Below are 16,697 nucleotides of genomic sequence, written 5' to 3'. Positions count from 1 at the left end.
CATTGAGTTTCTACTTTATATGCTGATTGTTAAGCTTGGTCACAGTATTAGAGCATTCAAAGGTTCTAGATGAAAGATGTAATGATTTATTAGGTAGCAAGGCCTTAATTCAATGGTAATAAATAAAACAAGGTACAGGGCAACACGTAGAATGATTCATTATTATGAAGAGTCTATATCTAAGGTGTATATTTCTTTTTACATGTATCAGGGGAAAATTAATTAGAGTACACACACACACACACACACGTGTGTGTGGGGGAGTGGTACAATTTTATTTTTTACTTGATTTTGGGGGGGTGGTGGTGCAGTTTTAAAATTGTGCTTCTTTCCTAATGTCTCTAAGGCAAGCTAATATTTCTGACTTTACCTTAAAACCTAACTTTTTAAAATGCAGGGCAATTAAAAAAAAAGTCGCTCCAAAGAACAAAATAAAGACATTCCAGTTGTCTATTTTTATGTTAAGAAAGCAAACTTGGAGCACCTGGATGGCTCAGTTCAGCGTCTGACTCTTGATTTCTGTTCAGGTTATGATCTCATGGTTCATGAGTTCAAGCCCTGTGTTGGGCTCCGTACTGATGGTGTGGAGCCTGCTTGGGATTCTCTCTCCCTCTGTCTCTGCCCCTCCCCATATCACTTACTCTCTCTCTCAAAATAAATAAATAAACTTAAAAAACAAAACAAAACTTAATTTACTTTTAAGTTCATATGATAATGAAATAGTTGTAAGTAGAACACTCCTGAGATGTTTTTCAAATTGGCTAAAAGTTTGCTTAGTTATCCAAAGCTGATTTTGGAAATATATGAAAATTCTTACAGACTCAACAAAATAGAGTATAGAGAAGTAATTTTCCTTACCCTTCATTCTTAAATATATTTGCAATTCACCAAGAGCAAAAGAAATAATAGGGCTTCATATGTTTTCTGGGACTAAATATTCCTTGATTGAGAACATGTTGTGGAAATAGACATCTCTCTCTTATAAGCTGCCAGTGTTCCGTTTTCACTTTCACAGTGACAGTGATTTCTTAGAAAAAGACAGTTTTTCTCTCAGCATTTTCTAACACAGGCAAAAGGTGCTATAAATTGCTCAGTGAAACTGAGTTGTGCTGTGATGAATTTTGTTTCCCAATGAAAAGTAGGAGATTGAGTATAATAGTGAGAGTGTAATTTTTTATCTTCTGAAATACATTTCTTATAACAGGTTTCAGAGTCGTTTTTCTCCCTTTTTCTCAGTAGTTCAGTTGGAATGGAAAGTGGATTCATACTTAGCGTCAGAAATCTGACCACTTAGTTATGGCTTTGAATCATACTGTGATTTATGTAAAAGTGATGCCCTTTACGTAGATCTGTAGCTTGATTTTTAATTCACTTAAATAAAAGAGGTACTTATGCATGATGGGAAAATATACATAAACAGGATGCAGAAATAATCTTTGTTTCTGGTGTGGTATTTTTGAAGCTGTGCTGGAATTTTTTTTTTTTTTTAATCCATTTTCTGCAGCTCAGAGTTACCACCTTGTAGTGCTTTGTACCTTTTTACCATGATCATATGTAAATATACAGAAAAACTTAAACAAAAGAAATTATCTTTTTGTTAGGTGTAAAAGTTTTTCAAGTAATATATTTGTTTCTTACAATTTGAAGAAAAAAGTCCCCCAAATTGTAGAGGCAAACACCAGAAATGACAATTATGTCTATAAATAGTGATATAAAATGAAAAAGAGTATGCATTAATGAAAACAAAATTTTAAACTTGAAATTCTAAATCATAGAAGATCATCATTATTAATGAATACAGGATTTGGAGCAGATACTGATTTTGATAAATCTTGTGGATTCTGTGGTTAAATAGACAATTATTTGTGAACTATATTAAGTAAAAAGTAGCATTTTTTTTTAACATATAAGAAGCTACCATATCTTCAAATACTCCTATATATGAAAAATCATGAAGATTTTTTTTTCAAAAATGGTTTTGGGTGTTGCCTAATAATTTCCTTTGTGGCTGGGCTATCAAACGGTTATAATTTATGAACTGTACTTCTAGGGGGAAGTAAGTAGTTTCTTAAGATTTTAACTTGTTGTTTGCGTATGTATCTGTATTGTAAAATTGAACAAATGGGAACATTATTATATAATAATTGTATTTTTTAATCATATATAAAACCATAGTGAGAGCATTTATAAATACTAATTAGTCTAACAGCCTTTTTCAACCAGCATTCTGGGAAAGAATGCCCTAAGGCATTCATTTGTTTGTAAGTATTAACTTGTCACCTATATATCTAGAAAAGTATTACTTATGTTACTATCCTTGGGGGAATTCAGAAATAGTCACTCAAATTATTTTGTGTGTTTTTGGTAGTTCAGATTTGGAATTTTAGTTAAGAAAGGGTGGCAGACAGTCTTAGAAATATGAGAAAGAGCAGAGGACGTGTAGTAATGTATTAGTGATCATTAGCTACTAACTTTAGATAAGAGAGTATTTGAGACTTAAAAATTTGAGACAAGGGATTATTCTTTTATGTAAAATCTATGATTTTATTTCTGTAAAGCTCATGAAAATAATAGAAAAACTGTGACAAATATAATTTAGTAAGGTCACAGATATAAAATTGATGTACAAAATTAATACCCTTTATACATAAGCAAAATCCAGTCTGTAGATAAAATGTGTAAAACTTGTGTGAGGAAAAGTTTCCTTTTAAAAAACTCAAATGGGCTTGAACAGAGAGCCTCTTGTTTTTGAAGAATCACCATCATAAACAGGTCAACTCTTATGTTTATTTATACACTTGAAACTATTCTAATAAAAATACCAACAGATTTTTTTCTGGAGGGTGGTAGTAAAAGTTGACCTTGAAGTTTACAAGGAAAAATAAACAGGAGGAATGGCCAAGAAAACCCTGGGAAAAAAAAAAAAATGTAAAGCCTTTATAATTAAAATAGTGAGGTGCCTGAAGAAGCAAACTAATGGAGCAGATGAGAAAATCCAGAAATAGATTTATGTGCAAATATAAATTTAGTAAGGATAAAGGTGGCCTTTCAAATCAGTGGGGGGAAGATGGGCTCTCTAATAACTAGACAGTCCTTTGGAGAAAGATAAATTTGGAACTGTAGTTCATGCTATATATACTTGAATGAATTCCAAATTGATTAGAGCTCTCAAAACATGAAACCATGCTAATACTAGGAGAAAGTATGTCTGAATTATTTTATAGTGTGAGAATATTAGGGGAATAACTATGGCTCAAAACTAGAATCAGTAGGAAAAAAGATTGATGAATTAAGTTACAGGAAAAAGAACTTCGGCATGGAAAAGAAAGCATCAAAAGGAAGTCAAGCTCTTTTCTTCAGCAGGGCCATGGCAGGAGTGGCTGTGGTGCTAGTCTTTCTGAGCTGTCCAACTCCATTCTTGCTGACGCAGCGACACCTGCACACACTGCTGCCATGACTGACCAGATGACACTTTGTGGCACCCTCAAAGGCCACAATAGCTGAGTGACCCAATTCGCCACCACTCCCCAGTTCCTGGACATGATGCTACCTGCCTCTCGAGATAAGACCATCATCATGTGGAGGCTGACCAGGGATGAGACTAACTATGGCTGCCTCTCAAGATAAGACCATTATCGTGTGGAAGCTGACCAGGGATGAGGGCATTCCACAGCATGCTCTTCAGGGTCATTCCAACTTTGTTAGTGATGTGGTCGTCTCCTCACGTGGCCAGTTTGCTCTCTCAGTTTGTTCTTTGTCTTTGGGGTCTCACAACATGTACCACCACAACATATTTGTAGGCCATACCAAGGATGTGCTGAGTGTGGCCTTACCCTCTGACAACCAGCAAATTGTCTCTGGCTCCTGAGATAAAACCGTCAAGCTGTGGAGTACACGGTGTGTATACAAATATACTGTCCAAGATGAAAGCCATTTGGAGTGGGTGTCTTGTGTGTGCTTTTCACCCAGTAGCAGCAATCCCATCATTGTCACCTGTGGCTGGGACAAGTTGGTCAAGTGTGGGACCGGCAAACTGCAAGCTGAGGACCAATTCTATCAGCCACACTGGCTCCCCGAACACTGTGTCACTCCAGGTGGATCCCTCTGTGCTACTGGGGGCAAGGATGGCCAAGTCATGCTGTGGGACCTCAATGAAGACAAGCCCCTTTATATGCGAGGTGCTGGGGACATCCTCATGCGCCATGCTTCAGTCCTAGCTGATACTGACTCTGTGCTGCCATGGGCTCCCACATCAAGATCTGGGACTTGGAAGACAAGATCATTGTAGATGAACTGAAGCAGAACGTTATCAGTTCCAGCATCAAGGCAGAGCCACCCCAGTGTGCCTCTCTGGGCTGGTCTGCTGATGGCCAGACTGCCGGCTATGTGGACAGCCTGGTGTCACAGGGTGGCAGGTGATCATTGGCACCCTCTGGAGACATATGGCAGAGCTTTAGAAATAAAACACTGGTTTTCTGACTTAAACAAACAAAAACAAAACAAAAGTGAAGTCGAAGGTGTAATAAACTGATAAGTATTTGCCACTTACAACTTGAAAGGCTAACCTCCCTAACATAGAGCTCCGAAAAAAAAATTAAGACTAATAGCCGATAAACAAATGGGCAAAAGTGTAAGTTCATTTAATTTACATGAAAAGAAATACAAGTGACTTTTAAACATATAAAAGTAGTTCGGCCTCACTCATTAAAAAGAAATGCAAATTAAAACTACCTTGAGACACCACCTCTTATCTATCAGGTGGATAAATAGTCAAAGTTTGCATAATCTTTTGTCAAGACTATAGGTAAAATAGGCAGAACATTGCTGATAGAAATGAGAATGGTATCTCTGCAGAAAGAACATTGACAGTATCAAGCATGATTAAAATAAGTTGGGGGAGGGCAGTGACATTAGCAAGATGGCAGGATAGGAAGTGCTAGATTCTCTTTCTTCCTTGGAGACAGAAATTTAACACAACAAACTGACAAAATACATCTGTAAAAATCCTGAAACTGGTTCAAGGGTTCCTGCACCCCAGGCTAGTGGGAAGCCAACTACATGGAGGCTTGGTAGGAAATAGGTGATACTTTCCACTCTCATTAGCACATTCCCGCTCTACCCCCACCCTTCACACATTTTGCGAGGAAAACTCCAACTACCATATTCTCCCTGGAGAGGAAAAGGAGTTGAACATACTTCCAGCTGGCTTTTGCAGGGTAGGGGGTGCTGCCTGAGAGTGTCATTCTTGCTTGTATGCATGTATGGACAGAAACAGGGTGACAATTTGAGCACCCCTGAGAACAGCAACAGTGCATTAGAGTCTGCAGTACCATAGACAGACACTAGATGGAGTCCCTGGACTGTGATTTCGTGTAGCCAGCCATTGGCAACGTTACAGACACACAAGGGAGAGCTCCTGAGCAGAAGCCAGCAAACATCTTCAAATAGGACAGATTACTTGCAAAAACACATAGAGGACACATACCTGGAAGAGACCTTTGAGGTGTCCAGAATCTCTAGCATGCTGAATAGAGAAAGCCATCCTTGTATGAAGCCAGACTACAAAGTCTGAAGAGTTGGTCGATTCTTCAGATCCCCAAGTCCCAACAACAAAAAACAAGACCTACAGAGAAACAGCCAACTATAATATGTTTAAAGGAACAAATTAGATCTCCAGAAACCAAATCTAAGAAAAAGGAGATGTGAATTGACAGGTAAAGAATTCAAAATTACCATCTTAAGGATACCTAATTAAATTAAAAAAAACAGCACAGATAGACAAGTAAACAAAATTAGGAAAATGATGCATGAACAAAATGAGAGTATGAACAAAGAGATAGAAACTATGAAGAAGAGCCAAACAAATTCTGCAACTAAAGAATAACAGTACAAAATTGAAAAATTCACTGTCAGGACTCAATAGTAGATTTGACCAGACAGAAGATAGAATCAATGAACTTGAACATAGGACTTTCAAATTTTACTGAAGCAGGGGAGCCCAAAAATGAAAAATGAAGAGAGCTTGAGAGATTTATGGACCAGAAAAACAATATACAAATTATGGGAGTCTCAGAAAGTAAAGAAAGAAAGGAACAGGGAATCTATTTGAAGAAACAATGGCCAAAAGTTTCTCAAAATTAAGAAGAGAAATGGATATACAAATTCAAGAAACTCAAAAGAACTAGGGTAAATCTAAAGAGATATACACTGAGACACATCATAACTATACTGTCAGATGTCACATGTAAAGTGAGAGTCTTGAAAGCAACAACTTGTCACATGCCATGATAACCACGAAGAAAATAGCTATAGGATATTTATACAGAGAGGGAAATGAGAAGTGAATCAAAACATGTCACTATAGAAAAATCAGTGAAACACAAAGAAAGAAAAAAAAATGACAAAAAGCTAAAAGACAGAAAAAAAGGAACAAATGGCAATTGTAAGTCCTTTCATACAAGTCCTTACATTTAAAGTAATTACTTTTAAATGTAAACAGATTAAGCATAGCTATTAAAAGGCATGGACTGGGGGCGCCTGGGGGGCTCAGTCGGTTAAGTGGCTGACTTTGGCTTTTGTCATGATCTCACAGTTTCTGAATTCGAGCCCCGCATTGGGCTGTGTGCTTACAGCTCAGAGCCTGGAGCCTGCTTCAGATTCTGTCTCCCTCACTCTCTGCCCCTCCCCTGTTCACGCTCTGTCTCCCTCTCAAAAATAAATAAACATTAAAAAAAAAAAAGACATAGACTGGCTGAATGAGTATTAAAAAAAAACAAATGAAAACATGATCCAGTTTTGTTTTGCTTACAGGAGATTCACTGTAGATCTAAATTTATAGACTAAAAGTGAAAAGGTAGAAAAAGATAGTGCAAACAGGAACCTAAAGAGATTAGAGTGGCCATACTTATATCAGAGAAAAGGGACTCTAAGACAAAAACTACAACAAAAGGCAAAGAAGGACATTGTACCTCGTTTTCAGTTACAGATAAAGCAGTCAAGTAGAAGATCAATAAGGAAAGAGTAGTCTTGAACAATACTGTAGACCATTTGGGCTTAAGAGACAAATACAGACCGTTCCACCCAATAATAGCAGAATGCACATTCTTCTCAAGCAAACATGGAACAATATCCCAGGTAGACTACATGTTAGGTAACAAAAAAAGTCCTAACAAATTTTAGATGGTTAAAATTACACAAAATATCTTCTCTAATCACAATGGAATAAAACTGGAAATCACTAGCAGAAGGAAAACACAAAAATCCAAAATTATGTGGAAATTAAGTAACATACTCTAACAACCAGTGGGTCAAAGAAGAAATTACAAAGGAATTTAGAAAATATCGGGGGATAAATGAAAACAAAAACACAACATGTCAAAACTTATGGGATACAGTGAAAGCAGTAATAAGAGGGAACTTCATAGTGATAAATGCCTACATTTAAAAAAACTCAAGTCAACAACCTAACCTTACATCATAAGGAACTAGAAAAAGAAGATCTAAACTGAAAGTCAGCAAAAGAAGGAAATAATAAAGATTGGAGCAGAGATAAGTGAAATAGAGAATAGAAAAACTACAGAAAATGTCAACAAAACCCAGAATTGGTTTTTTTGAAAAGATCAACAAAATTGACAACCTAGACACCCTAACTAAGAAGAAAGAAGACTCAAATATCTAAAATAGAAACAAAAGAGGAGACATTATAACGGATATCACAGAAATAAAAAAGAAATATAAAGAGCTACTGTGAATAATATATGCCAACAAATTGGAAAACTTATAAGAAATGGATATATTTCTAGAAATGTCCAGCCTACCGAGACTGAATCATGAAGAAATAAAAAAGTCTGAACAAACCTATAACTAGTGAGGAACCAGTAATTAAAGAATTGAAGCACTAATAAAAAACTTCTCAACAACAGGAAAAAGCACAGAACCAGATGAATTTACTGGTGAATTCTACCAAGCATTTAGAGAAGAATTCAAACCAATTCTTTTTTAAACTCTTCCAAAGAATTAAAGAGGAGAGGAGACTCCGAAACTCATTCTGTGAGACAAGAATTGCCCAGGTTCTGAAACCAGACAAAAACAGGACAGGAAAAGAAAACTATAGACCAATATTCCTCATGAACATTGACACAAAAATCCTAAACAAATATTAGGCAAAATGAATTCAACAGCACTTTAAAAGTGTCTTACATCATGAGCAGGTGGGATTTACACTTGGAATGCAAGGATGGTTCAACACATGAAAATCAATTGATGTTACATATCAAATGGACAAAGTGAAAGAAAAAAGACATCATCTCAATCAATGCAGAGAAATCATGTGATAAAGTTCAACAGCCTTTCATGGTGGAAACATTTAACAAACTAAGAAAAGAAGGAAACTACCTCAGTAATAAAAGCCATATATAAAAACCAACATCATACTCAGTGGGGAAAGACTGGAAACTTTTCTTCTAAGCTCAAGAACGAAATAGGCATGCCCAATTTCACCACTACTATTCACCATAGTACTGAAAATTCTAGCCAGAGGAATCAGACAAGAAAAAGAAATAAAGGCATACAGATTGAAAATGTGTAATTATTAATTAATAATTAATTAATCAGGAATTTAATTAATTAATTAATTTAATTCCTGTAATTAATCAGGAATTAAAATGATCTGTTCATACATGATTTGTTCTTCTATGTAGAAAACCCTAAAGATTCCATCAAAAAGCTGTTAGAGCTAATAAAAGAATTTAGCAAAGTATCAGAATACAAAATCTACACTGAAAACTCAGTTGTTTTTCTTAAATACTAACAATGACCAAGCCAAAAATGAAATTTAGAAAATAATTCCATTTATTATAGCCTCAAAAAGGATAAAGTACTTAGGAATAAACTTTACCAAGGAAATAAAAGACTTGTACACTGAAAGCTACAAAACATTGGTAAGGAAATCAAAAAAGATAAGAAAAAGGAAAGACTTCTTGTTTATGGATCAGAACTTAATATTGTTTAAATGTGTATACTACCCAAAATGATCTACAGATTCAATGGATTCTCTATTAAAATCCCAATGACATTTTTTTGCTGGAAAATAGTCCCAAGATTTGTATAGAATCTCAAAGGACCATGACTAGACAAAACAATCTTGAGAAAGAAGGAGGCATCACACTTCCACATTTTAAAATGTACTACAAAGCAACAGCTATTATGTGGTCCTGGCATAAAGATAGGCACATAGACCAATGGAACAAATAAATAGCCCAGGAATAAACCTTTTCATACATAACCAAATGATTTTTGGCAAGAGTGCCAAGATTCTACAGTGGGGAAAAGGCAGTCTCTCTATAACACACGTTGAATGTGTTGGGTAGGCAGTCTTTAAAAAGAAGGAAATGCTGTCATGTGCTAAAACACAGATGAATTTTGACTTTATGCTGAACAAAATAAGCCAATCCAAAAGAGGCAAACAATATATGAGTCCATTCAGATGAAATATGTAAAGTAGTCAAAATTATAGAAACAAAGTAGAAAGGTGGTTGGCAAGGGCTGATGAGAGAGGAGGAGAAATTAGTGTTTAATGGGTATAGAATTTCAGTGTAACAGCATGAAAAGTTACAGAGCAATTTTGCACAATGAAGTTAACACTCCTGTTACTAAAAAACGTTTAAGCCGATAAACTTAATGTTATGTGTTTTTTATCATAATAATAAAAAAAGAATGAGGAAGACCTCTATATGGTAATATGTGATTTTCAAGATACATTTATTAAAAAAAAAAAAACTTGAGGGGCACCTGGGTGGCTCAGTCAGCTAAGCGTCTGACTCCTGATCTCCTGGTTTGTGAGTTTGAGCCCTGCATCAGGTTCTGTGCTGACAGCATAGAGCCTTCTTGGTATTCTCCTTCTCTCTCTTTCTCTCTGCCCCTACCCTACCTGTGCACACTCTCTCTCAAAATAAATCAATAAACTTAAAAAAAAATGTAAAAAAACACTTGAAATGTAGTACATGCTGTATAGGTGTATAGTAAAAGACATGTAAAAGGTAGCACTGCTACCTTTCTTATAAGAAGGAGAAGAGATACATGTATAATGTGCATGTTTTCTTATAAATTTCCAAAAGAAACTCCAGAATAAACCTAAAGCAAATATAATATGTTTACTTCTAGGCAGAGAGAAGGAATTAGAAGTGAGACTTTGAATATATTTTTTTAGATATACTTTTGACTTTGGAATTGTTGACACTTTTAGCCTTTAAAAAAATTAGGGTGGGGGGATTAAGAGTACACTTATGATGAGCACCGAGGAATATATAGAATTGTTGAATCACTATATTGTATACCTGAAACGAATATAACACTGTATGTTAGCTAACTGGAATTAAAATAAAAATGTAAAAAAAAATACAATACAAACTATAAGTAAATTTTTTAAATAAAAAATATTTATAGACTGTCTACTAAAAATCCCAAGCATTTAAAACATAACAAAACTTTTCCTTCTTATTTCTGCCATTGGGAAAAAAAAAATCAGAAGCAATCTCTTAGCCATTTAATCTTCATGAAGTTTTCATGGGTTTTGTTTTTATGCATTCATGAGGTGGCTATGCTTTTGTTAAGTTCACTTTTAGTTTGCTTTATTTTCTGATTGTGCATTCTGTTAAGAGGAGGAACATATTCAGAAAGTGGCATTTGTCCAGAAGAAGGGGAAATGGATCTCTGGTGGAGTTAGACAAGTCTTCCTTGTAAGGAGAACAGGTTGGTTTGTAGCCTCTGAGCAATTTCCATCTTCCTACAAGATACTGTTATATCTGTATCTCTTGCCCTGAAATGGCAAATTTTACCTTCCTATTTGTTTTCTGTGTGGTAAAGCTACATTTCTATCAGGCTCCTTTGTCTTGCACTTCTAGTACATCACATGCAGGGGACTCTTCCAGGAAGCAAGGGGCAATTACCAACCTTTTCTTATCTGTAAGCATTTGTTTTCTTGGGGTTATTTTGTCTGACTTGATCTCATGTAACAGATTATAATTGTTAATGGAAAGGTAAACAGTTTCTAAACTCTAAAAGGTGGTCAGCATCATATACAAGGACCAGTTATCGATATGGATTACAGTGTCTTCCAGGAGTGGAAAGTGGGTAAAGTATTGTTTCTTAGTCTTTGAAGGATTCTGGATTTGTTCTGTTTGGGTAGCAATATATTTATAATTCAAACACTGTTATTTTTCATTCTTGTGTGCCTCGTATAGTTTTTTTGTTTGCTTTGTTTTCTGGGGTTTTTTTTTGTTTGTTTGTTTTTTTTTTTTTTTTGGCGGGGGGAGGTTCAGCGTAGAATTTAGTGATTCATTACTTACATATAACACCCAGTGCTCATCCCAAGAAGTGCCCTCCTTAATGCCCATCACCCATTAGCCCATCACCCCACCCTCCTCCCCTCTAGCAACCCTCAGTTTTTTCTCTATGGTTAAAGCCTCTTATGATTTGCCTCCCTCTTTGTTTTTATTTTATTTTTCCTTCCCTTCTCCTATGTTCATTTGTTTTGTTAAATTCCACATATGAATGAAATATATTTGTCTTTCTCTGACTGACTTATTTTACTTTGCATAATACATTCCAGTTCCAAGTACATTGTTGCAAATGGCAAGATTTCATTCAAAAAGTAAAAGTAAATTTTTAAAATGGAAACCACATGACGTTTTTTCAACTCTGATTCACTCATTCACTCTTACTCTTTTTTTTACTATTTTTCACTTGTTGCCAAAAAAAAAAAATAATAGTCCCTTTTGGTTAATTTTAATGTTCATTGTTAATTTGTGTGTAGTCAATTTCTAACTCTCCTCTACTAGCTATAGCCTGCACTTAAGTTACTCTGTTCTCTTGCTTAATTAATGCTTGCAAAACATGATTTCTATCCCTGTCTCAGCAGCTAAGTATTTTCATGTAGTCAGCATGCAGCATAATGTAGCAATTAGAAACCTACCTTGAGATATTCAATAAAAGGTCTGTTCTCACAGTGGTATTTTAAAAGTTTAATTTGGGTAAACAATTAAATAAAGGTCCTTTTGCCTTTGCTCTGTATTTCCCATGTTTGGTTTACTTCTCACAAACACGTGACTTTGGAAGTTATCATTGAAGATGGGTCCATAATGGTAACTAGGGATTTGCTTCTATTTAAATTTTGACAATACCGGTCAGCAGTAACATTCATATCGTTACTACTGTTCGTCTTTTCCTGAGCTTTTAAATTTCTTTCTGTGGTCCAGACATCCTGTACGCTTTGAAGATCAGCTTTTCCTAGAGTCAGAACTCTCCTATAGGCAAAGGCACTTTGTGATCGCTAGCAAAGCCACTTTGATGACTTCATTGGAGGAAATAATGCAGAGTGGTTAAGAGCATTTGCTATGGAGCCAAAGTGCCTGGGTTCAAATCCTCGTTTCACCATTTAGCTGTGTGACCTTAGGCAAGTTACCTAGCCTCTCTGTTCCTCAATTTTTCATCTTTAGAATGGGGTTAATAGTAATACCTACCTCATAATTTGCTATGTATGGATTAAATGGATTAAGATATATAAAGTCTAGAACAAATTGGCAAAAAAATGGGAAGCACTGTATGAGTGTTAATTGCCTGCCTACCTTCCTTCCCCAAAGGAATGCTGTTGGATAGCAGGCACCATTCACTTACATGGTTTCTCTCCTATGATGATAACATGCCCTTCCCTCTCCCCGCCCCCCCCCCCCCCCCGCCACCCTTAACTGACCCTCATTCATTCATTATCAACTAGGGGAAAAAGAGAAAGGAAGGAGAGAATAAAAGAAATACAGTTCATTGTATGGACTGCCTCCATCATTTAGGAGGGCACAGGAGTTGCTGCATGTTAACAGTGCCCCTTTTTACTTCTCTGTGGTATCCTTCCTGGCTGCTAGATTTCTTCAGAGGAACACATTCAGCCATCTAGAGGCAAAGCTCTATCACTGTATGGTGAGGAAATGTTAAGGTTTGAATACCACATAGATTGAATCAGTTACAGGTATACCATTTTTTAACTTAAACCAGACAGACCCATTTTAGCTCAGATTCCTAATAGTTTTGTTGAACCTAGAGATAATCAGCACTTTGGTTCTATTCCTTTTGGATTTTTCTTGCTGACCACAAGGCCTTTTTGTTCTCAGTTAAAACTTGTGATCACTGAAGCTATCTGAATGATAATTAATTTGATTTTAATAATTGTGATCAATATTTCTTGCCATCTTATTTGGTTTTTCTAAACAAGATCCTGTGTCTTCACTTATATACTGTTTTAAAAATGGGGGCGCCTAGTGGCTCAGTTGGTGGAGCGTCTGACTCTTGATTTTTAGCTCAGGTCATGATCCAAGGGTCATGGGATTGAGCCCCACATCGGGCTCTGTGCTGAATGGGGAGCCTGCATAGGATTCTCTCTCTCTCACTCAGCCTCTCTCCCCCAGCCTCTCTCCCCTGCTTGTGCGCTGTCTCTTTCTCTGTCTCTGTCTCCAATAATAAAATTTTTTTAAATGCAGATTTCCTTGACGTACGTTATCTCTTGCTTTTGCCCATCCTAGTCTAGCTACTGCTTTAAATGGGTTACAGAAGTAGTGGGGCGGTTCTTCCAGATCACATTATCTTTTCAATACAAATGTTACCATATTTAATACAAATAATGTGAATTTTTTCAGTCTTCTCAAAAGTCTTCTCAAAACTGTATATTTTGTAGAACTTTTGCCCTCTTACTTCATTGATTCTATTGTCTCGTCCCAATTCTCAACCTCTTGACAGGATATCAGTGTGAATTTGCATTCATTTTTCTTCTTTACCTACACCTTTGTTCCTTATAGATACAGAATAGATCATTAATAGATCATTAATATTTTTTTCTTATATTGCTGGTGTGATTTTAGTTTCTTTTTCATGAAAATGAAGAAAAGAACTTGTATTAAGTTAAGAAATTACAAATCAAGAATTGGGAATGGTGATTGCTCCTGCTCAAGTGTCATTCTTTTCTCACCCGTACTTGAACAGAGAATAAGAAACTTTTGCTTCTATTTATAGAAATTCTTCTGGGGAATAACTAAGTTGAGGGCAACTTTATTCTTTTCCTATTTATCTATTACTTTGACGGGTTGAAAGTCACATCAAACAAGGGCTATTCTATATTCTTATTATCTTCCACTAGTGTTTAAAATTTTTAAACACATTAAACATTCAGCAGATATGTGTTCAGTGCTTATTATATTCCAAGTACTGTGCTGGGCACTGGGAATAAAAAGAACATGCCATGATCTCTGACCCTGGAGGACTAAGGCATCACAGTGCCGTGCAGAGAGCGTTAGTGTTAGAATCAGCACATCCAACTCTGCCTCTTCGCAGTGTGTAACAGAGAGCGAGTTGTCTTAACGTCTCTGAGCCGGTTTCCTCTTCTGTAAAATGAGAGAGTTGGCCTAAGTGATCTCTGCATCTGACATTCGATTATTCCAAAATGGGATATTTTTCTTAAGGTTACTAACTTAAGGCTGGTGTGAGGATCAAATTAGAAAAAATTTACGAAGGGACTTTAAAAACTATTAGGTGTTGTCTAAACAAAGACATTACTAATTATTTACTGATTTGGCAGTATTTACTAATGCTTTTGGTCCAAAGACCAGATGCATTAGGTGTTATAATTAAGTTCCAGAAGTTTAAGAAATAAGGGATGACCTTTTCATGACTTTGGCTCTGAGTTCTAGGCATATTTTAGGGTATCTTATTATCACCATTATTGAGTAAAGTAGGTACTCTGTAAATGTGCATTGATTTAAGCCATAGGTTTTGAAATTCTGTATAATTATAAGGTACACCACAATCCCTGTGGTTTGGGATTATCTCTTCTATATTAGGCTTATGGAATTCTGGGTTAACTAAGGTAATTGTTCATCAGTATGAAATAATTGTTTTTAGGCAAATATGACTGCATATTTACAGCTTGCCATAGGACTACTGTGTCGAAACATAGAGTACATTTCAATTTGGGGTCAGTTTTCTTTGGCTATTTGTCCAGTAAATATTTTCAAGTGTGTGGCAAATACCAGACCTTCCAATGTATGGGTTCTTCAAAAAGTGCAACTATCTTTTTCTATGTTTGTAGATTATAAGAACCCCTGATAATATGCCCAAGGACTGAGCCCATAAGCCAATTCAAAAAGTTGAATCAGTAATTATGTTTTAATTATTATTATAGGTGTTTATTCTCAGATCTAAGTAATAGTTTCAGCCCTCTGAAATTTTTTATTGCTAAGCATTATGATTATCACTAGTCTGTTCTTCAGAAGTTTTCATAATGTATACCCTTTTATTTTGTTTGGCTTATTCATAATTATGGCTAGATAATTTACTGTTGAAATGGTGAGACTTTCACTAAAAGCTGCTTCCAAAGTAAGATTTGAGTATATTTTCATTTGCAAAGTTACTGGCAATAAAGAGTAATAACTATTGCTTATTTAATCTGCCAGCATTTAAATTTTCACATTAATTTTATGTTTATGACTATATGATTATAAACTTGATTTACCTTCAGCTTTTGAAGAATAAAACCATTACCCTGTTTTACTGGTAAACTCATATACCTAATGACTCATGCCTTTTATATATGTTAGGAAAATGGTGTTTCATTGTTAAAGTTAGAATTGAGTTAGTCAACCAGAAGTGAACCTCTAATTGTTTCCAAATGCTTCCTCTTTGGGTTTGGATGAAACTCTAAGTGTTAGCTCAGTCAGGAATTTGCTAAGCTTGTCTTTTTCCCAGTATCCTTTCATTATGGGTAGATAGATCCATGCTAAAATCTGTTTTATGATTTCCCATTACGATAGTTAATCAGAAAAATATGGGCGCAAACTCCTGAGCTAAACACAATTTTAAAAAGCAAAAATAAAGTTTCTGCAAGTTTCTTTTACATTCTTATGATCTTTGAAATTGTTACAGAAATTGACCTTGGTTCTGAATTGCTGAAAGGTTTAGCAAGTACCTTTCTCCCTCTTCCACAGTTTCATGACCTACTTCTAGTTACCTCTGAAATCCTTACACGATTTTAGAATTCCTATTAGACAAAATTAGTGTGACACATCCATGTGCTTTGGCGAAATGCTTGCTGCTGTTGAATATAAACATTTTATTAAATGTCTACTGAAGCAGGCAGCCATTTCAAATCTTATAATATAGCAATATCAATAAACACCTCATTGGCCATTACCAAAAAAAAAACTACTGTTATATATTATTTCCTTATACCATTGATATCTTTTATTTAGTTATTTTAAAATTAATTTTATTGGGGCGCCTGGGTGGCGCAGTCGGTTAAGCGTCCGACTTCAGCCAGGTCACGATCTCGCGGTCCGTGAGTTCGAGCCCCGCGTCGGGCTCTGGGCTGATGGCTCAGAGCCTGGAGCCTGTTTCCAGTTCTGTGTCTCCCTCTCTCTCTGCCCCTCCCCCGTTCATGCTCTGTCTCTCTCTGTCCCAAAAATAAATAAACGTTGGAAAAAAAAAAAATTAAAAAAAAAAATAAATAAAATTAATTTTATTAAAATGTTTATTTGCATTATGATTCTTAAATTGAGTGTTAAAGTAAATGATTTCTAAATTCCCTATTAATTCTAATAGTGTGTTATCTGTGATCATGGAACTTCTTCACCAGTTCTAGAATCCTCAAACTAAGCCACCTG

At 35.6% G+C, this 16,697-nt stretch overlaps 1 protein-coding gene and 1 pseudogene across 1 annotated transcript in view; both read left to right on the top strand.

Moving 5' to 3' along the window:
• Positions 1-16,697, top strand: part of SLC30A7 (solute carrier family 30 member 7) — an 81,178-nt gene that overhangs the window by 43,131 nt on the left and 21,350 nt on the right. The gene's annotated exons all lie outside the window — the stretch shown is intronic.
• On the top strand, positions 647-4,660 carry LOC124514966 (receptor of activated protein C kinase 1-like; annotated as a pseudogene).

Source organism: Lynx rufus, unplaced genomic scaffold, assembly GCF_022079265.1.
Source record: "Lynx rufus isolate CCGP_SWC_20201006 ecotype Redwood Valley unplaced genomic scaffold, mLynRuf1.p SCAF_2, whole genome shotgun sequence".
Classification (NCBI taxonomy): Eukaryota; Metazoa; Chordata; class Mammalia; order Carnivora; family Felidae; genus Lynx; species Lynx rufus.
The sequence above is the reverse complement of the archived record's forward strand: the minus strand, read 5'-3'. Positions and strand labels throughout refer to the sequence as shown.